Here is a 17,067-nt window from a genome sequence, read left to right as displayed (position 1 = left end):
ACGTGTGCCCCTTGCATGGGCTGGTGGCTGGAGCTGGCGTCCACCAGTGCCTCTGCTGCTCTGGACCAGGCTTCCCGTGTCTCCTACACCCTCTCCTTTGGGCTGGCTGCCCCTTCATGTCCTGCTGATGCCTTGCTGCTCACCTCACAGGAGAGATGCTCAAGTCCTGCCCAAGTGTCTCCAGGGTAACGGGACTCGGTGGTTGGGGTTGCAGTGACTCCTGGTCCAGTGTGAGCCACTGTCGGTAGAAGTTTGTTTCCACATGAGCAGGAAACGTTCCTCTTGCTCCTCACCAGGCTTATTTGCTCCTCCAGTGTCAGGTCCATTTTATTGCACCTTTCTGCTCCTTCCATTGCTGCCAGACATTGTTGTGTGCACACCGAAGCCCTCTGTGGTCCGGGCTGTCACCATTCCAGCCCGACAGAGCCAAGGCAAAGTGTGCAGATGAACTTCCTTGGGAGCGGTCCAAGCCTGAAAGTCCTCTGCCCCCCTTCCAAGCATAAAGATATTGAATATAAACAGCCTTGTTATTTCAAGAGGAAACAAGGGTCTAAGGCAAAGCCTCCCAAAAGCAAACACTCAGCAGCAATAACACTTCTTGATGAGAAGTTTCCTTGTGCCTGACCCTGGTTGCTCTCCAGGTGGATGCCAGCACTCCCATAGTGCTTTTAGTTAATGGAGAAAGATAATCCTGATGTCCTGGCCAGCACCGTGCCTGTGCAGTGCCCAGGGCTGTCCAAGCTGCTGCTGACTGTTCTGTTTCTCTGTGCTGCTGTGTGCTGCCAGGATCTAGTGCTCTGGCTGGCGTTCCTGGTGTCTCTAAGCCTGGGGACCATCATGTTCCCAGGGGTGCTGCAGTGTGCAGGGGGGCAGAGCCAGAGGTGAAGGGACAGGAGGCCAAGGGCAGCACGGGCCTGGGCATGGAGCACACTTCTCCACCAAGGTGCTGGCTGGGTGCCTTCTACCTGCAGCCCTTCCATTGCGATCTCTTGGCAAAGGGATGCTGTTACTGGAGAGAGGAGGCAGGTGGTCAACCCAAAATAACCAGATGGTGCTGTGCCTCTGAATGTAGGACAAGGTGGACCTGTAGGTCCCAGTGGTCTTGAAGAGTGTCTGAAGGTCTCCTTTCAGTCTCTGAATACAAGTGCAAAGCTCGGACTGATGCTGTCGGCTCCTGACCCAAGCAAGGATCCAAAGGACCACAAGAGCCACTTGGGTCCACAGTCTAGGGATGTATAGCTGGTTCTTTGCCTTGTGCATTTCTCAAGGATGCCTTTTGGTCCTGTGGCCCAGAAGCACTCACTATTTATATCTTTTGGAGCCAAGAACTCTGGGTTCAAGATTTATAACTATTAGGATATTATGTTTATTCAGTTACTATATTATACTGAGGTGTAACAGGCATCCTTCCACTTTTCCTCTGAGAAGATAAGCCCACTATGAAACGTGCCCACGGTTAACTGGTACCCTGTTCTCTCTGTGCACAAAGCTGACTCCTGTTCATTTGCATCCTGATGGGTACTGACAAGTGAAGCAGTGATCCTGGGTTTGGCCCCCAGCTTGGGCTGGGATTCCAGCTGTGGAAGGGGAATTATTGCCTTGGCTCTTCCCCACTCTCCTGCTCTGTCTGGCTTGATCCGTGTGAATTAGAAAATAACAAGCTCGGTGTCATACCGGAGTTTGGCTCTCAGATCTCAAACTTGTGGTGCCCAGAAAGGCTTGGTCTCCTTCGAGCCATTCAAACCGGGAGTCTTCCATGCATCAGTCAGAAAAGCAACCCAGCCCTTCAGTCCTAAGGGTGCTGAGCACATCTCTAAAGGAGGTGCAGTTCTGTGGTCTTCCAGGCATGCTCTGACAGAGGCTGTTGCAAGATCACACTGGGCCGTGTCCTGTGCAGTTATATTGGCCTGACCCACGTCTGCTTGGACCAGCCACCTCCAGATGTCTTGTCTGAGTGATGGTAAGGGCATTTTGCTGGCTGAACTCCCTAACCCAGCCTGTCTTGGTTCAGAACAAAACCCAATGGGATTTGGTTTTCATACCAAGAAAGTGTATTTTGACCATGCTGACTCATCCACACAAACTGTTCGCAGCTGCATGTTTTCCTTGCTGCCTCATAAACACAAATGCCACTTTGCTTACAACACCTTGTTCTTCATGCGGACAAGTCAAACGAGGAAGACCCGGTGGAGATGGGCTCTTCCATGCTCGGTCAGTGAAAGAGCTCTGCTGTGAAGTTCAGGCACCATCAGCTTTCATTAACCAGGACTAAACTTGTCCCTGCAGACTGGCAACATGAAAATTTTATGGGCCTTTCAGTAAGGCTGGGTGGAGCTTTTTAAACATCTACATCTTGAGACAGATGCAGGAAGAAATCTGTGCCAGGCCAAGCAGCCAGGAAGGAGTACACTGAAACCATAGCAGTGTGACTTCGGATTGTGAGCTGACCTGTACTGGATCCGTTGGGAGTTGACTCTGTCAAAACCACACTTTTACCTGGTTTTTCCCAATGGAACGCAAAGGCATTGGGAAGTTCCCAGAAGTGCGAGCCAGCTCAAGTGTGAGTTTTGCCAAGTGACAGACCTGGAGGTTGAGCTGCAAGCCAGCAATCATTAAGGTAGCACTTATTTTAATGACTGCACTAATTGCAAAGCAGGCAGCTCAGCACCTGCGTGTCACTGCAGCCCTGCAGGTTCTACTTCTCCCTAGTCCTGCTCTTCAGATGCCACAGGAAAGTCGTTCCACCCTGTAGGGCACTTGCACTTGCAGAAGGCAGCCTGAGGGCAAGCTCTCCAAGCACATCTTGGATGCTGGAGAGGGGCTCTTCATCAGGGACTGTAGTGATAGGACAAGGGGTGATGGGTTCAGACTGAAAAAGAGGAAGTTTAGATTGGATATAAGGAAGAAGTTCTTTACTGTGAGGGTGGTGAGGCACTGGAATGGGTTGCCCAGGGAAGCTGTGAATGCTCCATCCCTGGCAGTGTTCAAGGCCAGGTTGGACAGAGCCTTGGGTGGCAGGGTTTAGTGTGAGGTGTCCCTGCCCATGGCAGGGGGTTGGAACTGGATGATCTTAAGGTTTTTCCAACCCAAACCATTCTATGATCTCATGTCTGAACCCCATGAACTTGCACTCTCTCTTACCCATCGCCAGTCTCCGGCCCTACCACTGTGTTAAATGTCCCAGCTCACTGGACTCTCATGTGGGAGGACTCTGAGAGAGATTTAGCGTTTCAAGTGCAGAGACAAGTTCTCTTTTAGGGCATGAGAACCCTGAGAGACGTGCTGAGCACAGTGTGATCGCTAAGGCCTCACTGCAGCTGGCGTGGAGGGGGCCGTCTCCTTTTGGAAGTCCCTGTCTCATAATCCCGGCTGGAATGTGCAGGCCTTTATGCTCACTGCTGCCCTTCCCTGGGGTCTCTCCTGGTGTGGCTCAGGCTGGCTCCAGCACTGATGGCTTTTGCATAGCATAGAATCATAGAATCACCTCGGTTGGAAAAAGACCTTTAAAGTCATCAAGTGCAACCGTTACCCCCGGACTGACAAGTCCACCACTAACCCATGTCACAGGGCAGCGATGTTGCAATAAACACCCTCTGGGGTGGATGTGAGGAGAGGACAGAGGGAATTGAGCCACATGTCATCAAGCTCCTCAGCTGAGCACAGTGGGAGAGGAAAGCCATTGCCACAGCCTATCTGCCACTGCCGGTCCTGGTCCAAACCCCAGTGCCATGGATGAGGCTCCTGCTCTCCTCCGCAGCTGAGATCACCCCCTCTGCTGCTGATGCTGTGGTGGTGGATGCAGGTTGCTCCTCCATACCCTGCCTGCCCGCCACCCCGTGCAGGACCCGTTGTTCTCTCAGCCCCGGGGATGGGCACCGGGTTCCTGATGCCACCAGAGACTTGCAGAAGTACGGCTGGGGATTTATTTATAATCTCCCCAGTTTCACCTGCCTGCTCAGTCACAACAGTCCCAGACACGCCGCCTTTCCTCCCCCGTTTTCCATATGCTAATGCTTCCTTCTCACCTGCCAGGGGCTGCTAATAGACTTGTTCATGTCAGCCTGACAGACAGCCCTTGCGTTTTCTCCTCCTGCAAACTGTGTGGCTGCAGGAGAAGGAGCCATGGTGGTCCCGTGGGTTTCCCATCAGCTGGGTGCCTGGATTCGAGACGTAGGAGGTTTGGGACAGGCATCCTCTGCCTTGTGCTGCTGTGCCCAGCCCGCCCGCAGGAACTGGTGGCAGGGAAGGGCAGGTACAGACCACAGCAAGCTCAGCAAAGGCTGCCGGTGCCAGCTCCCAGCCTCAGTTTCCCCACGGCACAGCCACATCCCTGTTTTGCCTCAGTGCCTTTGTTTCCACTTACCTCTAAGCAGAAGCAATTGCATTGTTCCTGGCTTTGCTTTAGGGGCCCGCAGTAACCTGGATCTCCAAACCCAGGACCAGATGTGGCATAAGACTCCGTTCCTCACCTCAGTCTCCTGCAAGCTCTCCAGTTCTGTGCCCCCATGGCAAACCCAGATGCTCTCCTCCTCCTCACCCTTCTCCCAGCTGCCAAAAGAGCCCGATGCCCTGATGCAGGACAGGCAGCAGCTGGAGAGGTGCTGGGCTTCAGCATCCCACAGTGCTGGGGCCAGTGCTGTGCGAGCCCTTGACAGCCTCCCCTGGTGAGAGGCTGCTCTTCTCACTAGATGTTACTCACCGTGAGCACCTCCCTCCATTTGTGGACCTTTTGAGGATCTTTCATTTCCAAGGCATTTCCCCCCCCATCCCTCCTTTTATTTTTAAATTAAAAAAGGGAAAAAAAGAGATGTTTCCATAGGAACTTGGTGAGAGGCTGATCCCGACCTCATTATTTGCTCGGTGAAAGGAACTTTATTTTCGTCTGTTTGTGTACGTTGTCAGATTTTGGCTAAACCTACTTTCCTGACTTTGTACAGCGCGTTCTTTTAGTCTTCATTTCAAATGCATTCATCCCGTGGCTTAATTTATCCCGTATTGTGATCAAATTTAGCTGAAAGCAATCTGCTTTTGCCAATTCTGAATATTCATCAGCTGCCTCATTCATTCACTGGAGCAAACCCTGCTCAGAGCGCTGGGTGCTGCTGGCCGTGTGTCTTGCTCGGGGTGCTGCCTTTCTGCTTGTCCATACCTGCTGCACTGGTGCTGCCTGGAGCGAGGGAGCGATGGGTGCTTGGTGGGTACAGGCTCCCCAGCACCGTCCTCTTTGGACCTGTCTGAAGACAGAGGTAAGGAGGCTGGGAGAATCATAAGGAGTTGAGAAGAGGAGGGATGGATGCCCTTGCCATCTTCATCTGGGGGCTCTGCAGCTGGTAGAGGTTATCTCCACTTCCCTGCCCTCCGTACCTGTTTAGTCAAGGACCTTCCTGATCTCTCCTTGTGAGCCAGTTGGCCCCTTCTTTATCCCAAACTGTCTTGTTTCAGTCCCCATCCTCCTGGGAGCGTATGGATGCAATGGGGGGAACAAGAGGTGAAGCACCTGCAACCCAGAGCCCAGAGAAAAAGCCATGGCCAGCATGAGGTATAGTGTGTGTTTCCCGATAGTCCCCAGCTGGCACTGGAGCGCAAGCTGGGAAGGTGCTATCACCATTCCATGCTATTCTAGGCCTGTCTTGCCCATGTTTTGTCCTTAATCTCAGCCATGTATCACCAGCAAACATGATCGCTGGTGGTGTGAGAAGTTACACATCCTCTTTCCTGAAAACCCAGTGACTTGTACTTTTTAGGGAGACATTGCACCCGTTTTGGCAAATCCCATGCAGTGAGCACGGCTGTGAGAGGCAGTGCTGGGGTGAGCAAGCCTCCTCTGTGCTGATGTGGAGGTTTTCAAAGGAGTTTATGTACAGATTGAACTGAAAAGATAGGGGATGGTCCCATTCCCTGCTTCACCTTTGTCTCTGTGAATCAGCAGCATCTTAAAGAGGTGAAAACGTTTGAAAACTGGAATGAAACAGCCCTGTTCACTAAATATCTGTAGGGAAGCCCATAGGGATTGGAGAGGTGGCTTGTTCTGATGAGTGCTTCTTTCCTCTCCTGCAGCTCAGCCTTGCAGGTCCCAAGGGCTGAGGAGCAGCCAAGGGCAGGGCCGTGGCACTTTACAGAGCCACATTCCTGTACTGCACCAAGCGGGCACTGCCCTGTCCCCTGTGCAATGACCCTGCCACTGGTTTGCAGATCAAGGCATGAAGATGTGTGGGGAAGTGATGCTCCCACAGCCCTACCTCCAAGCAGTGCTAGATTCAGGGTCTGATGGCTGTTATATGATGCTGTTCCACCAGACCATGACAGGTCCTGAATAAAATATACCTTCAGCCTCCTTTTTTCATCCGTAAGATGAAATCTAACAAGACTTGCATAATGGATCAAACTGGCCCTCTTGGTATATTCAGCTGGAAAATGTACCTCAGGTGCCCATGAGTTCTTCATAGAGAGCCGGATGGATGCTGGCCATCTCCCAGGCAGTGCTCAGCACCTTCGTCAGTCAGAGTGCAGTGCTTGTGATGTCCCGTTCTCCTCCTGGAGAGATGAAATCAGTGAATTCATAGATAAATGAAGTTTGAGAAGTGCTTCATTGGAGAGCTCGGAAGCTGTGGCAGTGCTGTGGCTGAAGAGCCAGCTGGGTGAGGGACACAGCAGTTCAGCTTGCTTTTCAGTGTGCAAAGTCTGGGCTGTTTGCTCTATAGGCTTGGGAAGGGGGAGAGGGGATGTAGGTCTCAGGGATCTACTTCAGGGCTCTCACTGGTTCCTCTTATCCCCTTGTTGTACAGAACAGGAACCGCTCTGCTGCAGAGCTGTACCCGGGCCTGTGTGTGAGCAGCCCCAAGCAAACATCATGGTCAGAAGGACTCAGCATCATCTGAGTAAAAGGGACTGAGCACTTTGTGCATCACCTTTCTCTGCAGATGGGCTAATGTGAGATGCCCAGAGTGAGACAAAGCAGAAACTCATGCATAATGCTACCTCCAAATCTCCCATTTAATCCATCCCTCTGCATTAATGTCACTTCACAGCTCTTGTGCTGCCCCTAGAGACCAGAGAGATTACTGGGAAGGGAGCATGCTGGTGTTCTGTCCTGGGCTCCTGCAGCACTGTGCCCCCTTACACCGGCTGAGCATCTGCCCCTAATCTGGTTTAGCTGCGTACAGCTCAACAAAACCACTAAGTGGATTGGCTTAGCTCTCCTCCACTAACCCAATCTGCGAATTGGATCTGGCCGGGTTTTGCAGGGTGTACAAGTCTGTTCTGGAATCATTCAGGAGCTCTGCACAGACGGGCTGCCTCGGAGGCTCAGTGCCATTCCCAAGCTGGCTGGCTCCACTGCCAAGCTGCTGGGAGCACACTGTGATGTGCCAGTGCAGGGCTGCTGGGCACGGTAAAACACATCTTTCCCCGTCTCCTTTGTGCCCTTTGCAGACTCACATCACCTCCCATGTCCCTTCAGTTGTTACAGTAAGGGAAGTGGAAGGGTGAGTCCCTGGACTGATCCATTCCCTTCTCTGCAGCCTTGTCCAGACTGACGAGGCTTCAAAAGCAGGAGCTGGGGGTGCTGCAGGGGCAGCTATTACTGTGCTCTGGTGGGGCAGGGGAAGAGGAAGGGAGGAGCAGGGTCGTGACCACTGAGGGTGGCTGGAGACACGGGTATGTGTAACACAGCTCATGCACCCTCCATTTGACTTCAGCAGGACTGCTCCTGCCTCTCAAATCATTTCTGCCACTGGGCTGGTGGTGTAACACAACCACATGTGCTCACAGCCCTGGAGCACAAACCTCCAGCCCTGCCAGGACCTCACATTGCTCTCCCAGGTGGAGAAATCTAGAATGAAGGGCAGCTGGGCAAGAGCTCAATTATAGCCATAGAACTCAGCTGAGTCCCCTCCATAAGTATCAACCGAGCACAGCTGGTGCAATGCTCCTACAAGCTACCAGGTCACATCTACAGGGTAAAGAATGCAGTGTGACCGCAGACCAACCCTACCATCACCTCTTCAGCACAGGAGCAGCACTGCCCAAAGCCAAGACTGGGCAGAAGCATGTAAAAGGTAAGTGCAACTCAAAGCATTCTCCCTCCCAAGGAACCTGGGGATAGAGGAGAGTCTAGCTCCTGAGTTTCCACCTTACCCCATCCTCATCTGGTCAAGGAGCAGGCGGGTGCCTTAGTAGAAATAAGCAGATTAATTCTGTGCCCGCTGCTTGCCAGGGACAGGCTGTGTCTGTGACCAGCAGTGCTGTAAGATGTGCAGTCACGCATCTGCTGGAGCACCTTACTCCAGAGACACTCTTGGCCTCCTGCAACCAGCGTTATGGCTCCCTGGCCTTTCTGATTACTGGGCTTGTTCCTATCAGTTCCTGTCTGCGGCTGGTGCTGGCTTTGTGATTTCCCAAGCTGCTTGCTAGGCAAGAACAAATTGCTTGCTGGAATCAAGTGAGATTGGGCATGTGTTCTACCGGGACAGCTGCTTTCTTGGGGTGTTTTAAAGGAAAAGAAAACCTCCAAAGCTCTCAGAGACAAGTTGAAGGCTGCTGAAGTCCTCAAGGCTCCAGTTCAGGTCAAGATCAGCTTTTTCTTATTATGAATGTAAATGTCACATAGGGAATAATTTCTGGGCATGTCCTGAGAGCATTTCTCCTCTCAGATGTATGTCTGACACAGCTCACATCCAGACCCAGCTGCGATTGTGGCACCTCAGCATCAGTTGTGATAACAGATGCAGGAGAGGGAAGCGTTAGCCTGGCTTTTATTTCCAGGTGTTGTGACACTAAAACACATCGAGAGAGTGGCTGCTCTGAGGGTTTGTGCTTTGAGCTGGGCATCCTCCTTGTCTGGAGACCACCACCCCCTGTGAAATGGTGATGATCCTTATGCCAGTGCTGCTTCATTTCTCTCCAGCGAAGCCTGAAAATGGGGCTGACAGAACTGGGACCCATGATTCTCTTCTTTAGCAAACAAAGTATGGCAAAGGAGCACAGCTCCAAAACCCCAGGCCACCTGGGGCCTGTGCGTCTCTTACAGGGTGCTGTGCTTTCCCTCTTCTCTTTGTGCGGCCGCACATGCAGTGCCCTGTGCAGCGAGCTCTGCTCTCCGGCACTGTCCCAGCACGCCGGCATGCAGCGTTGATAACAGCTCATCACTGCGCTGACTTGATGTTTAATGGCAGAATGAGGCAAGTGCTGTGCCTTGGCAGGACCTCACCTTCCTTCCTCAGCAGTGCTGAGAGGAGGAGGAGAAGAAGGCTGCAGGCTTTGCATCATGCCTTGCTCTTCTGGGAGCAGGGAAGTGTGGAAGGGAGCTTGTGGCATGTTGGGGGCAATGCTTGGGTGTTTGATGCATTGTGGGACAATCAGTCACAACAACTCGCAATAACTAGTGAATTTTAGTGATTTTTATGACCTTGCATGAGAAAAAAGTGGGGAATGCTCCTTGCTACAGATTGGGAGGGTTTGGGATCCTCTCTGAAGAACCGATGGGCAGAGGAGGGGTGCCAGGATCAGCCTCAGCTGCGGTAGCTTGGAGTTGGTGTCAGCTCTTGTGCTGTGATGCCCTCACTATGGGTATGACTGGGGGAGCCAGTGCTAGGCAGCTGTTATGTGGACTAGAAAGAGACCCTGAAGGCAAGCACGGAGCTGCTAAAAGCCCTGCACAAGGCACAGCTTCTTGGGAAGGTGGCAGGGTGCGAGAGATGGCTCAAATAGAGCTTTCCCATTTCTTCGCAAGTAGCCGACGGACTGGAGAGGGGAAGACTGTAAGAAGGCAGCTGAATTTCTTACAGCAGCCTGCTCTGAAGCACATGATGGTTTTAATACTTTCAATTAAGGCAGGCAGAGGAAGCAACTGTCGCAGGGTATTACAGAGAACTGAGGAGTTCCGCATGCTGCACAGAACCCGAGCAGCGCCTTTGAATGAAGAGCAGAAATCACCGGCGCGCACACAGGAGCTTGTGGCTCTTGTAAATCTAAAGAGGCAACGTTCCCAGGGCTGATGGATCCCGAGTACGAGATGAGGTCTTTGAGCAGTTCTGAGATAGGGGGAAAAGGCTCAGAAAGCGACCAGAAGGACACGGAATTAACTCCAAACCCATTAGGGTTCACTCGCTGGAGCGTGAGTTGCCCTGATACGATTGACCTGGTAGAGGACCGGGTTGTTACAACTGTTGTCAACTCTGAGCTAAGGCACTAGCTCGGAGTTTGTGAACAGCAGCACACGGGTCTTGAGACAAAGAGATTGATGGGAAATGGCTGTGAAGGGGGTGACTTCCCTCTTTAAAGAGTTTTTGCAAACAAGGATGAGATAAAGCCACTCTCCTGGTCACTGCTCAGGTCAAGGAGAGCTGAAAGAGTGCTGTAACTCTGCCCACAAGAAAACGTGTTCTGCTGCCTCTGCCAGCTCCCCTCGGTGCCAAATGAATTGCTGCCCTGGTTGTATCTGCAGCATCTGGGAGGTGCCCTAAGGGAAAATGGGCACATGGTTTTGAGGATTCAGGATCTCCAGCAAGAGGCGGTTTCTTTGGTGTCCGCTGACATTGTGTTCAGCTCTGAGGTGCTCCAGAGAAAATGGTCCATTCAGGAGAGCACGGCAGGCTCTCTGCTGATGACCTTTTGATCTAAGAGAAACCAGTAAAGACCACGACCAGCCTGTCCAGTTTGGGGAAGGTCTGATGAACTGAAGTAACAAAAAGGATGTCTGTGATAAATAGCATGTCTGGGGCAGTGATGGACACAGTGAGGTGCCAGCTTTGGCTCTGAGCAATAGCTGGGAAACACCAATTACATCAGTGTGAGGGAGATCTGGCCCAATGAGCAGCTGTGGGAAGTTGCCTCTTGCCATCCAAATCATCAGGAACATTGTGCTGAGCAGTAGGGACTGTGCTCCTGCATTGAGCTCACACCAGGCAAGCAGCATGATGGCTTTCCACATAGGGTACCAGGGTTGTGCCTGGAGGTGTCCTGCCGTTCCCTGCCCTTCTCCTCATGCTGGCCACCCCCTTCCCTCCCGGTCTGCTCCCACTTTGGCTCTTCTAAGTCTAGCCCTGCATTGATCAGAAGCTGGCTCCACAAAACCCTTCTGAACTGGCTGTATGAGGGATGAAATGGCTCTGTCCTTTCCCAGCAGCTAATGTACAGACAGTCAGAGCCATTTACAGATGTCTTCCTGCTGCAGTCTTGTTCTGCAACACAATAGTAGCCAAAAAAGTGATGAATAATGAGACTGGTTTTATCCATTAACTCTGCCTCTCAGGCATGTGCTCATATACAGAGTACAACCACCTCACGTTACTTGACAGGCAAGAGGCTGCAGAAGTAGCAAATCTCCGGGGATGCTGACAAGAAGGTGAATCATGAGCTAGACGGAATCAGGCAGACAACTGCCAGGCGAGCACATGGCTGGATAAACAGAGGTACAGGAGCTGATCAGTAGGTGGAAAAGCATTAAAGATCCTTTCATGGTTCACCTGTAGCGCAATAAATAAGACTCGCACTAAGAGCAGTGAGCACATCTCTCTGCGGACTGCAGGAGGGTGAATAATGTGCCTTTGGCATGATCTATATGGAAGTACAATACGGTCCCTGATTAATACAGCCAAAGACTTCTGTCTCCTGTGCTTCCAGAGCAGGTCAGAGTGAGTTGAGATGTGCAAAAAAAAAAAAGGGAGGATCTTAGCTCTGCAGAGCAGAATTTCTGGTTTTCCACTGTTTTACCACTTCTGAGATTCTTGGTCTTAAAATTGAGCCTTTTCTCCAAGATGCACAAAATCAATATTTCCAGGCTGAGAACAACCTGAATCACCCTTTAAAATTTGATATGTTTTTTTTCTACTTTCCCCAGTGATTAGAGAAATGGGCCATTTTTAATGAAAATATTTGCAGTGCTCTGCAAGTTTGTTGTGAAAACAGGATGATGCTTGCATTCATGATGAAGAGTGAGGAGACCGGCAAAGAGCATTCCGCTGTTTCCTTGCATGTATTAGTCACTCTTTGAGTGGAATAAAAGGGATGTATACAGATGTAAAGGCAAGCAGAGAAACAAATCTGTAGTAAAAGAGCACTTTGTGAATCATAGAATGGTTTGGGTTGGAAAGGCCTCAAGATCATCCAGTTCCAACCTCCTGCCATGGGCAGGGATGCCTCACACTAGACCATGTTGCCCAAGCCCTGTCCAACCTGGCCTTGAACACTGCGAGGGATGGGGCATTACCATTTCTTTAGGCAACCTATGCCAGCGCCTCACCACCTTCACAGTAAAGAACTTCTTCCTTATATCTAACCTGATCTTCCCCTGTCTAGGTTTGAACCCATCACCCCTTGTCCTGTTGCTACAGTCTGGATGGACAGAACACGGCACAAATAGGGTGGAATTTGAGCAAAGGCTTGCATCACTGTTGTTGGTATTTATGTAGAGTGGTCCAGTGTTCATATTATATCAAGACACATCACGGTGTGTACAACCACCGCTGCTACATCCTAATAGAATTAGTTTGTAGTGAAATGTTTTGACACTTTGAACAAGGCAGGAAGGAAAGCACAAAGCATACTAACAAGAGGACCAGCAGTTTGCAATATATGAAATAATGGTTTTAAACTAACACAAAGCTATTGTGTCAAGGTAGTTCATTAAAACACAAAGCAACACTTTGATCTAGAAAATAAGATGTTTCAATCAATGCTAAGTAAAAGCAGTTCAGAATGATGTAAAACAAATACAGTGATGGGAATAAAGTAGTGGAAGAGGTGGAATCCACTGCCCCATTGCATGCCTGGTGCATATTACACAGTACTGCTGCTGACATGTCTTGAGTGGTAGAAATGTAAAGCAATGCAATTTGTATCCCTGAGGAAATGCTGAATTTAATTATTTATTTTAAATTTGTGTGTTTTATTCAAAAACACAATTTTCACTTCTGTTTTCCAAGCTGTGTTTGTTCTGGAATTGCTTGTTTTGTAGGACATGCTTTTTATTCCTAGAGCTAGAATTAATGCAGGCTCCAAGATGTGACAGTTTCTTACTAAATGCAGTCTCCAAGTTTCCACCCCTGGTACATAGGGCTTGTTGCCTCCCATCCCACTGCCCCTTTTCTGGATGAGGCAGAGGGAGACCTTCCTGCCCATGGAGGTGTAACACCGTGCTCGGGGCTCTCCCTGGAGGCTGATGCTCTTTGCAAGGGTGGCAGGAACACGGGGCTGGAATAGGTGCTGCTGGTATCCCTCCCCGGGTGCCTGTCCCAGGGTTGGGAGTGCTGGGATTCACCATGGACCAATGGCATTACTAAAGAAAACAGAATTTAACAGGGTCACAATCACAGCCTCTGACTTTCCCTCTGGGACCTAATTCTGTTCCTCAGTCACAGATGCCAGGCCCAGCTCCACTGGGAGGCTGCAGACCCCAAGTGCTCTCCAGGAGCAGAACTGAACCATGTGGTCCATCACTCCTCACACTATTGCTGAGGACCCATTTCCTACTCCACACACTGTGGAGGAGCAGCAGGCAGCCTGGGACGAGCTGTGTGGCGTTAATTCAGTCCTGACTGCTCTGGCAGCTCATGAAGATGCAGAGAACCTCCTTCCTGGGGTGCAGCATCCCAGCATCACCGTGCACTTATTTCCTCCCAGCTTCAAGCAGCAGCTCTGTTACTCTTCCCATTCAGAGCAATGCTGTGGGCACTGGTGCCTGTCCAAACATCCGCAGCACCATCAGGATAGAAGTCTCACTGCTGCTCCCTATGGCAGGCAGTGTGTCCTGCTGCCCAGCCTCCCTGGCCAGGAGGCAAGCCTGCTGTTTTCTATCCCACTGGGTTTTTCATATATATGCTAAGCAGATAAGCCTGGCTGGTGGACATAACCCATTCATCTTAACAGGGCTGGGATCCATCTATTTTCTTCTCCTGTTTTGCAGGGTTGTGCCAGAGCTTGCTGGTGGTACCCAGTGTTAGCGAGTGCTAGGATGCTGCAGATCTGCTGGGGAACACCACCAATGCACACAGGATTATGCACACAGGTAGGCAACGCAGTTGTATCCAGCAGACCAACCCCAAAGAGATGTCAGACCAGAGCACCCAGCTCCCCCTGGCATGAGGCAGGGAGCTGCCAAAGACCTCCCTGCTTCTGGATTTCATTTATTTCCAGTTACTTATTTTCCACGGTTGTTATTGTCAAACCTTCACAATTTTCTCTTTTAAGCAGTTTCTGGTCTCCGTCTACTCTGAGACTCTCTTGGCATCAATAGCATCCCGTGACAAGGAGGGCCACAGCTCTGCCTTCAGTTCAGCACTGCATTTGTGTTGGTTTGAACCTTGCTGCTGTCAGCTTCATTTGGAGTAAAGCACTGTGATCTTTTCCCAGGTCTAATTCCCGTGTGCACTGAAGGGAACAGAGCTGCAGCCTGTGTTCAGGAGGTGGGTTTCAACTTGCGCAGTGGCTCTGCCATCTCCTTTCTTCTCCTTGTGTTGCAGGGGCCTGGCTGTGTTGCTGGAAAGGGCACAGCTCCAGGGCATGAGCACCCAAAGGTGCTTCGCTGCACAGGATGCTGAGGTCAGAAAGGCAGCAGCGAGCTCTATACCCAGGCTGTGTGGCATCTGAAGGAGCCGTCAGCTCCTGAGACACCACAACCTTCCCTGCGTGTTACAATGGCCTTCCCATCTCATCTCTAAAATGTGTCTTGTGTGCTGTGTCTGAAACATAGAACCCCACAGCTAACTGTGGTACCTCCACGCTGCAGGGAGATAATTAAGACTAATAATGATCCGTGTTGTAAGTGAGTTTAAAAACAAAGCACAGCTATTTCTATTTCTATTAAGCTTTTATAATGCTTTTATAGGCTTTTATGAAGCTTACAGTTGGTGTTTTTAGATAATTAACTGTAGGCCCTACCCTAAGGGGTGCTGAGGTTGCACCTCCAAACCAGCCACAGTCTCCCACCCCACCAGGGGACACCTCTCCATCCATGAAACAAAACGTTTCTGATTGCCCCCCACCCTGGTATTAAGCTAATTGCTCTGTGATAGCTCAGTGATCCCACATGTTGTGTTTGCTGCTCCTCAGCCCCTGGAAATCCTGCTTCTCTTGAGGGAACTCGAATCTGGCGCTTTCCCGGACTCTGCATTTCCCTTCTCCCCAGCTAAAAGCAGTTCTTTCCCCAGCTGCCTTTTCTCAGAGAAGAAACCCTGCAAAAGGGGACGCAAACCCTGGTTCCTTTTGTCTTTGCTTTGACCAGGAATGCTGCCTCGAGTTGGGATCTGGAGATTTAGAAAGGGCGAAAGATGCTGATGGATGGAAGTGAAGCAAGCCCTGGATGTGGTCCCATGAGCACGCTTAGGGGCATGAAGCGGCAGCATCTCCCATCTCGGGGTTGTGTGCTCCATCTGAGGAAAACAAGGTATCAAAGTCCTTTGCAAGAATGTCTTTTACAAGGTAACCGGAAAAGTAAAAAGAAAATGTGTTAGGTATGCCCTGCAAACCAAATGTCTTCTGAGATCAATTGGACGTAGCGTGAAGGGAGGCAGGTAACATGATGGAAAAGATTACCAGAGTCCCAAAGCCTATTTGCCATGGTGAAGCATCCCTGGAATAGCAAGATCCCTGCCCAGGGTACACAGAGGGGTTTGTGGCTGGGCTGCCAGGCAGCCAGCACCGGGCTAAGAAAGCCTTCACCAGTCCAAACCCAGCAAATCCAACCCCACAGCCCAAAACATGGCTGTAGATGATGCCCACCTCTGCTTTGCTCCTCATACGACAGCTTCATCATTCCTAAGCGTTTTGGTTTGAATTCAGTCAGGCTGTAAAAATATTCATTTTATCCCTAGCTCAGATGTTGAAATTGAATGTCACTTAGAAGCAGAAACCCGGAATTATTCTGCGAGAAAATGCTAAAAAGAGGTTCTTCAAAGTTTGGTCCCAAAATAAAACCCATTTTCCAGGGAGGCAGTTCGCTGCGTGCTCTGCACAGCCCAGCAGTGGGGTCGGCTCTGCCCACGGCAGGTCTGTGCTGCTGCCCACGGCACATAAGATCAGGACTTCACTTCATGGGTATTTCCTGGTCACCACAAGTATTTGTAACCTCCTGCAAATCTATTGCCCCGAGCCGCACTGCTGGGGGGGGTCTCACCATCTTTTCCCCTCCTTTCCTTGCTCCATGACCTTGGTATTATTCTCTTGTAGCAAGAGCTTAGAAATACAAACTCTGAAGGTTTATATACCAGAAAGCCAATACAATTGCCAACAATTCTGATCTTGAAGCTCTCCAAAGCTGTAATCCAATGACATGGATTTAAAAAATAGTAATTTATCTTACTGTATTTTTCAGTAAGGCTGGTCTTTCTCATGTGTAGCCTTGACTGTGGCGTTACCTCCTGCTTCTGTCAGGGGACTGCTGCCACAGCGGAAGGGGTTTATTGTGTCTCGTGCCAAAGCAGAACCGGGATACCCTGGATATATCAGCTCACCCTTACGCCTGGTTTCCTGGTGGTGCAAACCTATAGGGAAACCCCATTTTCAGCAAGCACTGACCAGTCACCAGAGCCGGATCCTGGGAGAAGACAGGTACCCAGGGGAGAGGGATGCTGCCTGGCACCGGCACAGGCAGTGCCCTGGCAAAGTGAGGCTGGCAGCTCCATTGTGCACCCTATCCCCATGTCCAGACCCCAGCATTTATGTCTCACATGGCAAAGGAACCTTACGCTGCTATCACCTTTGTGGGTAGTACACTGTGAAGCCTCCCTGACTTCTATTTCTGGGTCACATCCTCAATCTCCCTTCTTATCAGGTTGCATCTTTCTCTTTGATTTGAATGCATTTCTGTTTGGCTGGTGTACATACCTCACCTGCATCCTTCCTGGCAGCAACGTGGCTCGGGCATGGATGTTTGCATGCTGGGAGTTATTGCCATGCCCACTGCATCTGAGAGCAGTGTATAAAAATACTGGGTTTTGGGGAGGGTGTGTAGATTTTGGGTGCATGGTTTTAATTAGAAATTGACATTTCTAAGCCTTTGGCTGCCAAGCAACAAGCATCTAGAAAATGATCTCAGTTGTGATATGTAGGTACCCAGCGTCCATCCTCGCT

At 50.6% G+C, this 17,067-nt stretch overlaps 1 long non-coding RNA gene across 1 annotated transcript; it reads left to right on the top strand.

Annotated features, from left to right (window-relative positions):
- The first annotated feature begins 7,950 nt into the window (after positions 1 to 7,950).
- LOC136020568 (uncharacterized) lies at positions 7,951 to 16,681 on the top strand. The gene is made up of 5 exons (XR_010615416.1): positions 7,951 to 8,057; positions 13,904 to 14,005; positions 14,350 to 14,402; positions 15,221 to 15,382; positions 16,369 to 16,681. It is a non-coding gene; the product is annotated as an uncharacterized LOC136020568 (long non-coding RNA).
- Positions 16,682 to 17,067: the final 386 nt, after the last annotated feature.

Source organism: Lathamus discolor, chromosome 11, assembly GCF_037157495.1.
Source record: "Lathamus discolor isolate bLatDis1 chromosome 11, bLatDis1.hap1, whole genome shotgun sequence".
NCBI lineage: Eukaryota > Metazoa > Chordata > Aves > Psittaciformes > Psittacidae > Lathamus > Lathamus discolor.
This window is presented reverse-complemented; position numbering and strand designations above follow the sequence as displayed.